A 16,896-nucleotide genomic window follows, 5' to 3' on the forward strand; every position below is an offset into this window, starting at 1 on the left:
GTTTCAAAAACAGACTGCCGTGAGACTTCTGTTTCATCTAGTATTAAAACATCATTTCAGTGCTGGATTACAGAATGACATCACATACATCTGGTCATCTGACTTCTGGTTCCCACACTACCTCCTTTACTAGAAAATGAACCAGAATCTAGCACATATATGTCATAATAGGTTCATAGTTTCATAGGTAGGTACTAGGCTATCTGCCCAAAGGCATTTATAAGCCTAGCCAGAATGTGTTGGCTTTCGTCACCCCCTTAGATTAGTTCCCTGTGCCTCTGTCCAGCAGAGCCACTGAAATGATCCCCAAGGTAAACTTTCTGTTCACACACAATACACACACAAAGATGTGTGTTATAGCATCTGAAAGCTATAAAACCATTTCAAAGACTTCCACCCTTCCAGGGTAGCAATTAGTTCACCCCTAAAGACAATACAGTAGAATTCCTAGTCCTGGTTTTCACAGACATTTTTTCTCTGTCTATCAGAACTGTAAGATAAATCTTTATGGCCTAAACCAGGTAATATAATTTCAGACTTTTTTTTTTAAGTAAGCTGGACTGAGATTGAACTCTTTTGTTCCAGTATCCTCTGTTACAGTATATTTATTTCAACAGTCACAATACAGTCTGACATATAGGTGCATTTCTTTTCTGTCCAGCAGGACCCATTGTTGGTACATTTTTAACACAACCAGCTTTACAAATACATTTTCAACACAAACACCTTTACAAATCAGTTTGATGTACAAATGACATATATTTCTTTATAAAACTCTGGCTAGCTATGCTGGCATATGTTACATATGCACTGCCCTACTCCCTCTGGCATAGCGGGCACTACCTCCCATCATCACATCTCTCTGTTCTTTGAAGACTCAAGCTAGTTTTTCCAGTGACCCCGGAGAAACATGGCTTGAGAGAAATGAGCCTGTTTGGGAACACATTAACCCATACCCTGTCTTGAGAGCCCATCTGCATTGGCATTGCTGACCCCACTACGGTACTTCACTCTCATTTCATATGCCTGCAACCCTAGGCTCCATTTTAATAACTTGGGATTTTGCTGACTTGTGGATTTGGCATAATGGTTAAAGTCTTTGCCTCATAGACAGAAGGTACAGGGTTTGAATTTGACCTTAAACCTGGATGAGTGGATGAGGCACCATAAATTCTTACCAAGGATAGAGCCCGCAACCCTCCTGGATATGAGCAGTCATCACTAAATGCAATCTTGAGTATTGACTAGCATCTCTATGGTATTACATTGTGATGAAATGGCTAGGCTTAAAATGACCTCCAGGTCGAAAGCGTAGTAATCTCCTATGATCCTATGTAGCCATGTTAAGGGTTGTGGTCTGTAACTACAGTGATTTCCTTCCATACAGATAGGGTTGAAGCTTCTGCAGTGCCCATACTATGGCTAGACATTATTTTTCTACAGCTGCATAACATTCCTCCCTGGGTTGGAGTCTATGGCTGAGATATACAACTGGCTGCTCTTCTCACTCTGGGGAAACCTGGCTGAGTACAGACCCCACCCCATGTTTTAAAGCATCCACCTGCACAGCAAATTCTTTGCTGTAATCTGGACTGGCTAACACAGGGGGACCTTTCAAAGCCCCTTTAAGCTTTTGGAATGCCTGCTCGCAGGCTGGGGTCCAAACTATATTATCCATCCTGATTTCCCTTGTCAGGTCTGTGAGAGGAGAAACTATTGTTCTATAATTGGGAACAAACTTTCTGTAGTACCCCATTGTCCCAAAGAATGCCCTCAACTGTTTTTTGGTATTAGGGGCAACCTGAATAGCTTCCAGTTTGGTAGGTTCTGGCCTGATCTTACAACTCCCCACTCTAAGTCTGAGGTAGGAGACCTCTACCATACACACCTGACACTTACTGGGCTTAATGGTCAACCCTGCCCTTTGCAGTCTGCCCAGGATCTCCCTGACATGCTGAAGGTGCTCTTGCCAGGAATGGCTATAGATAGCAATATCGTCCGGGTAAGCAAGGGCATAATCTCCTGCTCCTGCTAGGATATGATCTACTAGCCTCTGGAAGGTTTCTGGGGCCTTTTTCATCCTAAAGGGCATATTTGTGAACTTGTATAATCTGAAAGGACTCACTAAGGCTGACCTCTCCCTAGCAGTGGGAGTCAAGGGCACCTGCCAGTAGACTTTGGTCAGATCACTAATGGTCAGATACGTAGCCCCACCCAGCTGCTCTAAGGCTTTATCTGTCCTAGGCATGGGGTAAGCATATGTTCCTGGAGTCTCACTTTGAATGCTCTCTTACTTTCCCCAATGTAGAATGTATTACATGGGCATCTGAAAGCATAAATGATTCCATTAGAATCACTGCTAAAATTACCTTTAATGTCATACTTCCTTCCATTAATCCTACTAAAACTTTGCACCACATTCTTACAGCTACAACACCTTCCACAATAATAATCCCTATTTTGTACATATGCCTATCAAGTGAGTCCAAATACCTGGTGTATTTTCTAACACATTACAAAAATCTTTATGTTAGGTTAAAAAAACACAGTAATACTTCATAAGATTCACTACCTCTGTACTAAAGGACTATACTTAGTGACAAAGAAAATGTTTTGTCTCTTTTCATCTCTAGCCCTAAAATAACATCCTCTACTCAGGATTAGAATGCATTATTTACTAATAAAATTATCCATACTCTTGTTCAAATTTTCTATATCATACCCTCTCTTAATGAGCATATCCCTTGTGCACTGTAGCTCTTCATAAAATTTGGCATCATTACTACATGCACGCCACAACCTCTGGCCTGGAGATTTGTTGTCTATGTATTTTTCAAAGTTAGCTGGACTGAGATTCTCTTCTCTTCCAGTATGCTCTGTTAAAATATATTCGCTTCAACAGTTACAATACAGTCTGACATACTGGTGTATTTCTTTTCTGTCCAGCAGGACTCACTGTTGGTTCATTTTTAACACAAGCAGCTTTACAAATACATTTTCAACACAAGCACCTGTACAAATCATTTTGATATACAAGTGACATTTAATTCTTTACAAAACTCCAGCTAGCTATGCTGGCATATGTTACACATGCACTGCCCTACTGTCTCTGGCACAGCTGGCACTACCTCACAAAGCCACACACAATATTATCCACGCTCTTCTCTTTTATGACACATTGATTTTTTTTTTTTAATTGCTAGTCTGATTAATGTTGCAGTTTCTAGAGCTACAACTGACTGGCTTGAGATCTCATTCAAACATTTTTTCTTAGCAACAGAAAAAAATACTACCACCATTTTATGACTGCCTATGAATACAAGGCAGTGACACACAAAACCAACCAGTCCTGGTGTCCAAAGAGCTCTTGAAGACAAAGCAACAAAGATAACCAAGAGAGAACAATAGGAGTTCAATGCCAAACACTACTTTAATGAGTAAAATAATAAAACACAGCAATGCTTTTTTGTTAAAAAACTCTTTCTCAACGCAATTACACATCTCATTATCTTCACAGTGTTTAAATATTTACACCAGCCAATTACACATATTCTTAAAATCATGTGGGTTATTAAATAGCTAAACACAATTAAAATAAAATAGCATAGTAAAAAGAACACACATACATCTATAAAACAAGCCCAGAACCAAATAAAAATAAACTTATAATAAAATCCAAATATAAATAAAGAATATATTGTAAGTATTATTATACTGAATATTATGATGAAAATAAAAACAAACTACCTATATACATATTGATGTCTATTTTTCAACATGGGCTTAATACTATTGATAGTATTCAATCCTGCATTTTATCAGCTCTAAAATAATTAATCCAATCACATTCAGTCATCTTTGTTTTATTCACTAGGTCACCTCCACTTGCATTGTAATAGACAGCTTGTAAAACCCTAAACTTAAACTTATGATGAAGGCCTACAGTTAAAATATGTTTGCTCAGGGCATTCATCTCAACCTTTCTTCAAATTTCTGAAAGATGTGACCCTATTCTTTCTTTTAATTTCTTATTAGTTTTTCCGATGTAAAAACACTCACAGGAAGTGGAATTAAAAAGATAAATCAGATTCTGAGTATTACATGTAGCAAAAGCGCAAAAGAGAAATTCCTTCACTGTGATGGGGTGCTCAAAAGAAGGGTCAGTATTAATATTTATGCAATATGTACAGTTGTGACAGGAAACTGTCCCATTCTTATTCACTAACTGTCTCTCTGCTTTTATGTTATCAAATACTTATAGCATAAACATTGTTTAAGATTTCTTTCTCTCTTATGAATAAACTTAGGCTCTTTACCTACAACTTTTTTAACATCTTCATTTGATTGTAAGATGGCTCAATTTTTACGTATAATATTTTTAATCATATTACTGTCTATTATATTTTATAATGTACCCTAAATTACACTCAAAATTATTACTAGTAGATTGTTGTCTAATCAAGTGTCTAGCAGAGTATGGTGCACCTAAGATACTCCATTCATTTATCACTATATCCTTCATATCTTTTAACATCTTAATATTATACCCCCTTGAGCAAAAGTCATTAGCCATATAATCAATATCTTTTAGAAAATGTTCAGTTCTAGTGTCAAGCCTACTAGCTGTAAAAAATTGACTTTTGACTATTCCTTTATACATATGCCTAGGGTGAATACTTTTAGAGTGAACGTATCTTAAAGATTGCACACTTTTCCTATAACTCTTAGTATTAAACTTTTTTTTCATTATAATCTACTGTCATATCTAACAAATATTTTTTTTTTCTCTGGACCATTTAACATGAAATACCAAAAATTCAGCTGTATGATGTAAATGCTGTCTAACCCATCGATATCTCCCATCTGGTTTCTGTTAAGAGGGTACATAAGTAGTTTTTAAGTTTTGGAAAGAGTTAGTCTTTGGTGTTGTAAGTGTGCATGTCTATGGCTTAAACTTCACAATTTTGAAATTCAGCATTATAAGCTTTCAGTATAATGAGACTCAGTCAAATGAGTTTTCAGTATTTTGAAAATTAGGCATTGTGGTCTCAGTCAAATAAAATTCAGTATTTTGAGTTTTTAGTCATGTGAAGTAGACATATGTATATATATATATATATATATATATATATATATATAGGATATATATATATATATATATATATATATATCTATCCAAAATATGATTTTATTGTAATCCTAATTAGTTAGAAGCAGTTTTAAAAGTTAAAGAGCTAAAAATGACTTTAATAAATCTTTATACATCAAACAATATTGATGGCACTTTGCCGTTATGAAGAATAAATGTTAGTAAAGCATCAATAATAACTTTAGTTTTCTGAACTAAACTCTGTATGAAACACATATTGTTCTTCTAGAAGTGATTTCACCCAGTTTACATTAGTACAAGCAGCCATGTAAGTACTCATGGCAACACCCTGATGTTATTTTAAATATTTACCATTAAAACTGAACATGTGTTCTAAATAAAAAGATGTTAATTCAACTCTATTTTAATGAATGCATTACAATAATATAAATATGTATCAAGCAGAAACTGACTAATTTATGCAGTGCATGAATTTATAAAGAAACAATGAATCAACATCCAAGGCCACCAACAAAGAACTTTTTAGTAGTCAACAATGTTTGCATGTCAGTAATGCTTGCCTAGTGCCTCTGATGAGTGCATTAGTTGCCACTTTTTCAGTTTAGTTAAAACTAGAGGTAGCTGAAATATTTTGTTTGTGTGTGTGTGTGTGTGTGTGTGTGTGTGTGTGTGTGTGTGTGTGTGTATCTCGCAAAAAAGAGTAAGAAGAAATGTATTCCTACCGATGTGTCACAGATACTGGTGACTTCCACTGGCATATGGACTTCTGATTTTAATGGGTTCCACCTTTATGCTGAGTGTGGTAGCAACTATAATGTTAAAGACACTATGCTGATCTTAAAAAAAAAAAAAAAACTTGCTGTAAAATAATGACATCATCAGCTGTAGCATGTGGTCTTTCTAGTTCTCAGTTGCCTTTCAAATAAACATTGTGTAACTGTCTGTCAAGCAGAGCCACTGGAGTGATCCCTGGGGTGAATTTTCTATTTCCCATCCATTCATCAAGATTTCTTTTGAAGAGGGCCAGTGAGGTGCTCTGTTTGACATGTATGAGAAGTCTGTTCCATAGCATGGGCAGTCTCTGGGTTACGAACATGTCCCTCCAGCACATTCTGTTGATTGTGGTAATGAGGTTGAGGTCTCTGGAGTATGTGGGGTGGAGGGATTGGGATTTCTTTAGATGCAGCATTTCTAACAGAGCTGGGTCAGACATGACTTTGTAAGTCAAGCAGAGATCGCCTCTAAGTAGGTGATATGAGACAGAGAATAGTTGGAGTTTTTTGAGTTTGTCCATATAGGACAAGTGTTTAAGGCCTAGGATCCTCTTTGTGAGGTACTTTTGTGGCCTCTCCAGTTGTTGCAGGTGTCTAGTGAGGTACATGACAAATGGGGCATTGTACTTGATGATTGACCTAATGAGGGAAGAGTAGAGGGAGACAATGACCTCTTTCTTCCTAGATGCAAAACCCTTAGTAATGAGATGTGCCACATAGAAGGACTTTCTGACCACAGTGGCAATGTGGTGGTCGAAAGAGAGGTTGCTGTCAACCTGTGTTCCCAGATCTCTTAAAACACCTTCTGTGTTCAGTGGACTACCATCGATGTGGTAATTTATGGGAACCGGGTTTCTCCCAAAGGGGATGACAACACATATTTTGGCATTGAGTTTAAGGCCATGGTTCTGACACCAGTCTGTAGGATGCCAGCACCACTTGGGGAGTTAATAATAGCTCCCAACTTGCAATCATCTGTGAACTTTGTCAGCCAGAGTCCCTTCGTGTTGGCCTGGACTTCCGAGAAGTAGATACCAAACAGGTGAGGACCCAGGACTGAACCCTGTGGGACTCCACTTGTGACTGGTCGGCAGTCTGACCTGGAGTCAGCTACTTTCACACTGTGGGTTCTATCTGTGAGCCAGTTTGCATAGGGGTTGATGCTTAGCTTACTGAGTTTTCTATGATTCCTGAGTGGGGAATGGTATCAAAGGCCTTGGTCAGATCAAGGTAGGCTGTGTGAACCACCTTGCCTTCATCCACAGCTCTGGTGACTGACTCAAAGAAGTCGACCAAGTTGAGCAGGCATGATTTACCCTTCACAAAACCAAACTGTGTGGGATCCAGAGTTTGGAGATTCCCTATATCCTTGTTTATTAGGTCCATGATAATGCATTCCATAGCTTTGCATATCAGACTCATTAGGCTAATGGGGCAATAGTTCCTAGGGTCTGTAGTCGCTCCTCCTTTGTGGAGAGGGATGACTGTAGTAATGCGCCATTCGGTAGGGACAAAGCCTGAGGAGAGGCTGTAATTGAACAGGGCACAAAGGTGAGGTGCCAGTTCACTCTGTTGTTCATGTAGAACACAGCCAGGGATAATGTCAGGTCCCATAGAAGCTGTATTCTTGGCCTTGGGCAGTGCTGTTTTAACCTGTGCAGCATTAATGCTGGGTGCCTGGCAATCTGTTGTTAATGTGATAGGTCCTTTGGGAGGGGAGAGAGGGGTAAAGTTGGCACTGAATCTGTCGGCCAGTATATTGGCAATATCTGTTGGCTCGGTATAGGAGGTACCATTGTGCAGTAGCTCAGAGCAAATCTGGTTATTGCCATGGAGATTCTTTACATAACTATAGAAGGCCTTGTGGTTGTCTTTACTATCTGCTGCAATTCTGTTTTCATAGCTAGCTTTAGAGGATTTGATGAGGGATCTCAACTTTTTGTTGAGGCTGATAAGGGAGTTTTTCCAGTCTTGGGACTTCACCTTATTCTGCATCCATTTCCTCCTTCTGTTATAGAGTTTGTTTATGGCAGGGGACCTCCAGATTGGCTTCCTGTTTTTGGAGGAGAGCATCTTGGTTCTACTGGGTATGGCAAGATCCATGCATTTGTGTACGTGTTTGTACAGTGCATTGGTGTATGATTCGGTGGTCATGTAACTATTCTCCATTTACATGGGTGCAGTGAAGTTAGTCACCTCTGGTTTTAGAAGCCCAAAGTTAGCTTTGGAGAAGTTTTTCCTGGTGGTTACCTTTGCGGGGGGTGGGGGGTTGTGGGAGGGATGTGGATTTTTAAGGTGATTAGTTTGTGGTCGAATCTAACCAGGGAGGAGTTGACTATTGGTGTAGAGTAACGGTTGTCCATGTTAGTAATGACCAAGTCAAGGATGTTGCTACCTCTAGTGGGGGTAAGAACGAGCTGGTCCAGGGCATTGGAATTAATGAATTCCAGGAAATGTTGGGCAAGAGTATTGGTACATGAGTAGTTTTCCCAGTTAATGGAGGGGTAGTTGAAGTCGCCCAGTACGAGAGCATTAGGTTGGACCCTAATATTCTCCTGGGTGCTAAGGAACGTGGATTGAGAGTCTTGGGACATGGTTGGGGGACCTATAGCAGGCTATGACCTGAATCGCTGTCTTACCAAATATTAGCTTCACCTGAAGTATCTCTGATGTGTTATGTTGGGGTACCAGTCTAGAGGTGTGCCCATCCTTTATGAATATGGAAACACCACCGCCTTTGGAGCTTCGGTCCATGTTCTGGGGCCGAAAGGTGTGGAATGAGTTATAACCTGATAGTGCAGGGGTGCTTTCTGCTGCCTTGAACCAGGTCTCTGTTGCAGCACAAATGTTGATGTTCTCCATTTTAAGGAGTGCTTCGAGTGAGTACATTTTGAAATTTAGACTTCTAGTGTTGAGCAGCATGACCCTCAGATTACATTTGTTTGTAGCTGTTATGGTGGTAATTTGGTCTTTTGAACACCACCTAAAAAGGCACTATAGGGGTGGCAAAAGCCTTGGCCAGTATCTGGAAGCCCAGAGATGACAGATGCAGGCCATCTCTGACAAAGCATCGAGATCTGTCAATCATGTCATCCCAGGCAGACAGATAATGGAGCCCCATAGAATGACACCAGAAACTTAACCAATTGTTGAAATGAATCATTTTCTGCTTGTATGGTGGTATCATTCTGGATGATGGTAGTATGCTGCTCAGGGCTAGGGTCATACCTGCCTGGACTACATAATCTGAGAGCTCCTCCATTTCTCTTTTCATGTAGTCCAGGGAGGTACGTCTCAGGTCATTCACACCCACATGTACAATGACAGAGTTATATTTGTACCTGTTGTTGAGGGACCTGAGTGCATGCGTTATGTGGTGGATCCTGGCACCTGACAGGCAGCTGACTATTGCTTTCTCCTTATTGAACCTAGTGAATGGAACATCAGTGTGCCTCACTATTGAGTCACCTATGACTAGTGTGTTGGGCATGCTGTTTTGCCTTAGGGGCTTTGGTTGAGTGGCACACTGTTTAGGGGAGTTATGTGTCTCATGATTAGTGTTGTGTTTTGGTGGTCAAGCACGTTTCTGCCTTGGAGGTCTCTGCTGTTTGGGTAGATTTTTATTGAGAGCCTCCACAAAGATGGGTGTGTGGTTTGTGTTTTTCTGTGAAGGCAGTGCTGGTGTGTGTTCTTGAGGGCTATGTGTTCCATGTGGTGGGGTGCAAGTGTTGACCTTCTCCTCTTGACCAGCTATTCCGGTCTTGGCTGGAGAGTGCGTGGCTTCTAATTAGGATATACAAGTGCATCTCTCACAAGTCTGTGTGTTGGAAGGTAAGAGGAGAGGGTTGTCTGTGTACATGAGGCAGTTGCTACATTGCCTAAGGATGCCCAAGTTCACCAGGTTAATAGGAGAAAACACAGGGATTGACCTTTAGACATGCCTGGAGGGGTGGGTATTAATAATAAGTACTGGAGCTGTTTCCTTGTAGAACGTTTAGTGCTGGTAGCACTTTTGTGTGCTACAATAATTGCTACAAGAAGTCTGGTAAAGTGATAGACTAATAAGCTGATAAAAGTGTAGTAGGGGAGAGAACTTGCAGATCTAAGGGAAAAGTTGAAGAGCAGACTTTGGCACTGCTCAAAAGCTTACAAACAGTCCTGGATACAGCAAATCATATGAAATATGTAATAAAGGCAGTTATTGCAGAATAAAACATACTTATGTATTAATAGATGTTGATCATTGAGCACTTGAAGAGGTGTATTAGTGAGTTTGTCGGATAGACAATAGATCATGTGATTAGTGCTTAAAAATTCAAAGCAACAAAGGTGAGGGAATTAATTAGTACAGAAAAGGTTAATACAGTAGTTAGGAGGTGGGTTACAAATCAGGTTCAGAGGCAATTATATATATGGCTATCATAAGGCTCATATTAGAAGTATAAAGGTGAGGATAAACAGTGTCAAAAATATGTATATGGTTGGGAGATGCTAGTAAAACTATTTAGCTATAGGTGAGGACTGGTTGTGGGGCATAGGATTCTGAATGAAGAGAAATGGTTTGATGATATGACAAGTTGGAGATATACAGGAACAAATCTGTTGATTTGATAGGTGACGTTTTACTTGTGTTTTAAATGGGTTTGTATTCTGAATGGATTTCAGTGGTAGTGGGATGTTTATCCATACTTTAACTACACTATGTGAATAAAGAGTCACTTGCGGTGTTAGATGGTTTAATTATAATGATTAGTGATTTTTTTCTCTAAAGTGTAAAATTCTATGGGAGGAGTAGTATTTCATTACGTTGTTAAGGGCTGAGCATTTTTCTGGCTTATAGAGAAGTCTGTGTATTGTAGTTAGTTGAGAAAGTGCTAGGTAATGTGGTAGTTCTGACCAGTTTAATTCTCTGAGCACTAGGCAGTGGTGTGTTCTGTTGTATTTTACTGCAAACCTGGTTATTTTATTGTAACAATGCTCAAGTTTAGACAGTTGTGAGACTTCAAAGTTAGTGAAAAATGAGACAGCACAGAGGAGAGATGGCAGTAAAAAGGCAGAGGCTGTACATATGCTGGCTATGTCAGTGAGGTAGGTTTTTACTCTGTCTAGGATGAATACCTTTTGATGATTTTTTAATCACATATGATACACGGTGGAATTCATCTTGTCATGTATAATGACACCCAGTAGTTTTTTGTGGTTTACTTGTTTTATCATGCTGTTGTTGGCAGAGATGATAGTGAATAATGTTGTATTGGCAGAGATGTGTTTTGGGGTAATAAAGAGCAGTAATTTTTTTTGGGGGGGGGTTAGAAATAGTTATGAATTACTTAACCATGTTTCAGTCAATAAAAAGGATTGTTGTGTAAGGTCTTGGAGTTTAGCGAGGTATTTGTCAGTGCAGATTAGGGTTGAGTCATTAACAGTTTGAACTTGGGTGGCATTTTTGTAGTAGTGCAGATGTCATTAATGGGGTCTATTTTACGTTATCAAACAACCAGGCTTTGAACCCATATGGTTGACATTTTGGATTGTTGAACCGTTCAGACTGAGATGACTGTACAGTAGGGATCAAGGAATTTTCCATTTTCTCCACTGTAGCGCTATCTCAGAGTTGGTATAAATAATTAGTAGGGGGTTGCAGGGACTTGCACCCCCCCCAAAGACATTCTGTTGTTTGTGGATGTTGTTTGGTCTATATTAGTTTATCAACATAATGAATTGTCGACCATATGGCCTTGACCATATGGCTTTTGACAATTTTGACATTCAATAAAATAAAATAGACACCAAGGATCTATACTTAGCCCCAATACTTTTCAACATATTCCTCAATGAGCTCTATTTTACTTTATCGAACATCAAAATTGATGAAACCCATATGGTCAAGACCATTTGGTTGACAATTCAGTTCGCCGATAAACTAAAATAGACCCAAACAACACCCACAAACAACACAAATAATGTCTTGTGGGGGGGCTGTGCCCCCCACACCCCCTGCTAATTATCTATACCAATGCTGAGATTGCACTACAGTGAAGAGAAGGGCAAATTCATTGATCCCTACTGTACCGCAATCTCAGTCTGAATGGTTTGACGAACCAAATTGTTGACCATAGGGTCTCTATCATATGGGTTTCAACACTTTGGACGTTCAATAATGTAAAATAGACCTGTTCCTTATGGGCTACAAATACTTACTGACAAGAAGGTGGAGAAATTTTTCTATATCACTACTTGTGCTGTTTGGAAGGTAACTATGGAGCCATTGCAGTGAAGATGTGGGGGCCCCTAAGGATGAGAGTTTATGTGAGAGTTTCTGGTGGGAGACAGTATCAAAAGCTTTTGGTAAGTCTAAGAAGATGGTAGAGATGAGGCTTCCGGCATTTGTATGGATGTTGTCAGTATTAACAAAATTCAGCAAAACAATAGTAGTTTGATGAGGACAGAAGTTGAAAAGTTGCATAAGAATGCATTTTTTAAGAAAGTGTTTATTGATTTAACATACATACAGTATATAGACAGAAATGAAGAAATTCAATATCACATACTTTTACACAACATTAAAAATACATTGAATCATCAGACTAATCTTATACAATTAACAAATTAAGAATCTTGGTATTTCAAGTGTGAATTCATTTTCTAATGTTTGATAAGGGAGATTAAATAGCAGTTGTCCTATTGTTTGAAATATCTGTATTGATTCTACCCCTGTGCAGTGGAATAATGAATGATTTTTTATTTTGCATAGTGAGGGGACTTAATTTTATTTTCAGACATGGATCAAATTATCAGTACTGAATCTGGATATGCAATAGCATCACCTGCTGTTTTAAGCTATATGCCAGGTAGATTGTCAGGGGTGATTGTAGTAGGCTTTAGGTTTTGGAGGTATTTTTGATGGCATCTATGTAAACTGGTGGGAAGGAAAAATGTTGAAGGAGGTAAATTGATTGAGTAGGAACCTCAAGAGCTTGATTAGTTACATAGCTGGTTACGGACTATACTGGGTCTGTATAAAGTGGGTATTGAATTGGTTGGCTATGATACTATTTTGTTCTTGTATGTTTGGTGTTGGCTGTGTAGCTTATTCTGGATTTAACAGTTTATTGACTGAGGCCCAGAACAGCTTTGGGTTATTAGTGTGTATGTTGATTGGTTGAGTAATACATTTTCTTATCTTTGGTGACAAGTTGTTTTGTTAGGTTTTTTAGTTGTCTATATGGTAGCAAAGTCTTAGCTGTTTTATTTTTCGCCCAGACCTTCCATCCTTTTCTTTTTTTAGACAAGAAAGAGGAGTGGTTCAACAAGTCAGAATATATCTGATATAGGGAGGACATGATGACTCCACATAGAAGGCACAACACCTGAGAACCAAACTGGAGAATTTCTTTTTGTGAGGCGACAATGTAGTCTCTGTACCTCTGTGATGCCCAGTTATGTAATACAGATTATTAATATATGTTAAGGATCCCACTGTAGTAACAGCATAAATTAATTAATTAATTAACACATTTGTATGATCACATTTTAATTTGCTGAATACTTGTCTGTTAGATCTTGAAAGACATAATAGCAAATATTCCCTTCAGATGTAGTCTGCTACATGCTCCGAGCTGATAAAAAATAATTAATTTTTTTTTTTTATTTATTATGTGGTAACCGGGGAAGTGAACTGGTCCAGAGACCCTTTTCAGCCATGATCTGTGCATAGCAAGCAAACTTAAGATATCTAATCCCAATATGATGGAGAGTTAAATTTACATAATTGCAATTTGCTTTTGCAATCACAGCTGCAGATGAGATTTAGTTAACTGACTTAGGAGTAATGAATGTATAATTAAATTAATACATATGTATGATAAAAATGAACTTAAATAGCATCCATGGTCATAAAATGCATACATACTTGCATTAGAATTAATATTTTCCTGACATTTGACCAAAACATTTACTAATGGGCTATACAGTATGATCTGAACTTGCTGGACTGCATAATGTCACTGACAGCATTGGTAGTCTTTGGGGTGATACTGTTAATATTACAATCCCCTACATTTGTGCTTAGACGTCCCTGGGGCTTCTCTATCATCTTCTGTATACTAAGGGTATTTTTTGGACAAAGTATGCAGCCCATATTTTCCGTATCCTCTGTACACTTCATTGGTTATCACAGCAGTCGAGGATCACCTCTAAGTAAAAAAATCACATTGTTTTACAGCTGCGTTGTCTGAAACCCAGCTTCCTAAAAGTTCTTATCCAACTATTTTACGCAGGTAGATTACTGTGCTTTTTGATCACATGTACCCAAAGTGTGACCCTGCCCTGCAGGGAGAAAGAGTTTTTTCATTCACTGCTTTGTCGCACACACCTTGTAGTGTTATCTATTACTCCTACTTAGAGATTCCAACCACTGTTTAAAAATGTATGGTAGTATTTAAAACTTTTGCTGAAAACAAAACATTGGTCTTGATAATAAATGCATTCCATATATCAGAAAAATTATAAAAAGAAAGGAAATAACTGAGATTAAGAATAGAGCACGTTCCCATTTTTGAAAGCTACCTGATTGATTATAGTATAAACAATTATCTGTTGTTCTCTTTTTCATAAAAGAACGAGAGTTAAGATCTTTTTAAGTGCATAATTGAAATAAAAGAAAAGGAAGCTGAATCAGGCAATCTAGACATGAATGTGCTACATTACATTAAAATGTCATCTCTTCTCTACCTGTGCCTACAACATTACTGTACATCAGCTACCTCTATAGCTCAGCTCCACACTTACTTACAGGTTCCCCCTTTTCATTTATATAGAACTACTAGGCAAAATAGACTTTGGCTACAGCACTCTTATGCATTTATTATATCCCAAATTCTTACTTGGCAGCAAGTTCATTGCTCATCAATCCACTAACATATATTTTTAATTTATTTACCACTAAAATAGTCTCTGTGAGCTTCAAACATACCACAGTCATAGTTTTTTCTAAGGTTTCTACTTATTTGCATACAACAGATCACAGACTAATGGCAAATGTGTGTCTACATGCAAAGATCATAGAAAAATTGTATGTGAACAGACTCTTGAATATATACAAATAAATAACATGTTAAGAAATACCATGTTTTTAGAGTCATATATAGGACAGTTACTACCATCTACCATCTTACCATTTAAATCCTAATAAGTATGGACAAAGATGTGCACGCAGATGCAATATTTTTGGACCTTAATCATGTCAGACAGTAGACTGGCTTCTACTGCAGAAAGAAGCTGATAGTGGATTTTCAGAAGATGTAGTTTCATCATTCAAGTACTATCTAAAGAGCCTTCAGTTAAGTGTTAGCTCATTCAGAGATGCTGGCGCAATTACAAAAAGCACACTGTAAAGATCTGTGCTTGTCCCAGTCCTTTTCTCACATTTTATTATTAGACTCGCGTGGAATCTGCCACACATTTCCTGGATTTTGTATGTAGATGATATGGCTATTACAAGAACAAACAAATACAATACAACATTAAATAATGAATTTCAATATCAGCTTATCAAAAACAAGCTGTTTATCAGCCTGCAAATATCTATAGTCATCGTATTTAATACAAGCAAAAAAAAAGAAAAAAAAAGTCACTCTAATGGTTAAGCTCACCATTTGCTATCAAACGGCATACTATCTCCAGCAAAATAGTCACCATAAAATACTGAATTCTAACAGCGTGCTACCTTCAGCAAGACAGTCTCTCCCTGCTTGTTTTTCGTAAATATTATTCTGGTTGTTTATTGAAATGTTGAAATAAAAAATGGACTGTATGTATATACTGTAAATATTGTGAACAACTTTGGGTTTACTGTTAACTCTCTCTCTCTGCAAAGTTTAACTATACCTAAGACCTTATGACAAGCAAGTGTTTATTCTAATACCATTTAAAAACATTTGATTTTGCATTTGTTCTTATATATTGTATGCTTCTTAAATATTCATGTTGTTTAGTTTTGTTTCTGTACTTTTGGGTCATAGCTGAAAAGGGTCTTCAGACTAGCCTACCTACCCAGTTACCAGTTAATAAATAAATAATCTTCACAAACCAGAATACATTGGCATACAATCAGACCAAATCTTTTTTTCAGTCCACGTGCTAGCTTCAGTCAAATAAAGTGCTAAAACAACTAAAAGTCTCCTAAGTTGTGTACCTTCTCATCAGTGAAACAAGAAAAGCTATCAAAATAAACATCCTATTACCCAGACTAGAGTACAGATTGCCTCATATAACTCTTCTCTCTCTACACAATACTAATTTACTACAAACCAATGAAAACAAAATTCCCTGGTTCTGTCAGTTATCTGAGTGCACTGAACATCACTGTTTAAATAAAAGCAAGTGGTTGCTAATCCTAGCCAGAGTCACATTTCTACTTAATGCACTAACCTTTAAATTACTGAGTAACCATTGCTAAAAATATCGACATGTTTCATAACACAAACTATAAGAAGTCATAATGCCAAACAACTGGTAAGACATGACTTTACCTATGGTCTTCACAGAAAGTGTCTTCCATAAAATACCCTCATAAAAAATCCTAATGAACTAAAACTCTTATAAACTCTTAGTAACTTCATACTATATAGAACAAAGCATAAAGCTCATTTGGCAAAGGAAACAAAGTGTGATTGATTTAGACAGATATTTTAAAGTACTGGGTATCCTTTCCCTGATACTAATATTAATCTTTCAGGAGCAACAACAATTTGCATATTAGACTCTGTAGGAAGTAGTTGGATTCACTAAATATTTATGTATGTATGCATATATCGCAAACATTTCTGATGTACTAGTTAAAGATGTTAAAATTGTTTTTAATGCCTTAGTGCCTGTTTTAGTTTATTATGAGCTGATGTACATTTCTGGGGGATTCTATAACTACTTTCTGTCATAGGTGCTACTGACTCTACATATTAGGTTCTCTACTATACATGATATACTTCTGGTTCATATTTTCCTAGGTATGTT

General features: G+C 37.8%; 1 protein-coding gene across 1 annotated transcript in view; it reads left to right on the top strand.

Annotated features, from left to right (window-relative positions):
* The window catches only part of LOC122800351 (septin-5-like), a 664,512-nt gene that overhangs the window by 158,214 nt on the left and 489,402 nt on the right, over window positions 1–16,896 (top strand). The window lies entirely within an intron of this gene.

The sequence above is a fragment of the Protopterus annectens genome, chromosome 4.part0 (assembly GCF_019279795.1).
Source record: "Protopterus annectens isolate FY-2018-M chromosome 4.part0, PAN1.0, whole genome shotgun sequence".
Classification (NCBI taxonomy): Eukaryota; Metazoa; Chordata; order Ceratodontiformes; family Protopteridae; genus Protopterus; species Protopterus annectens.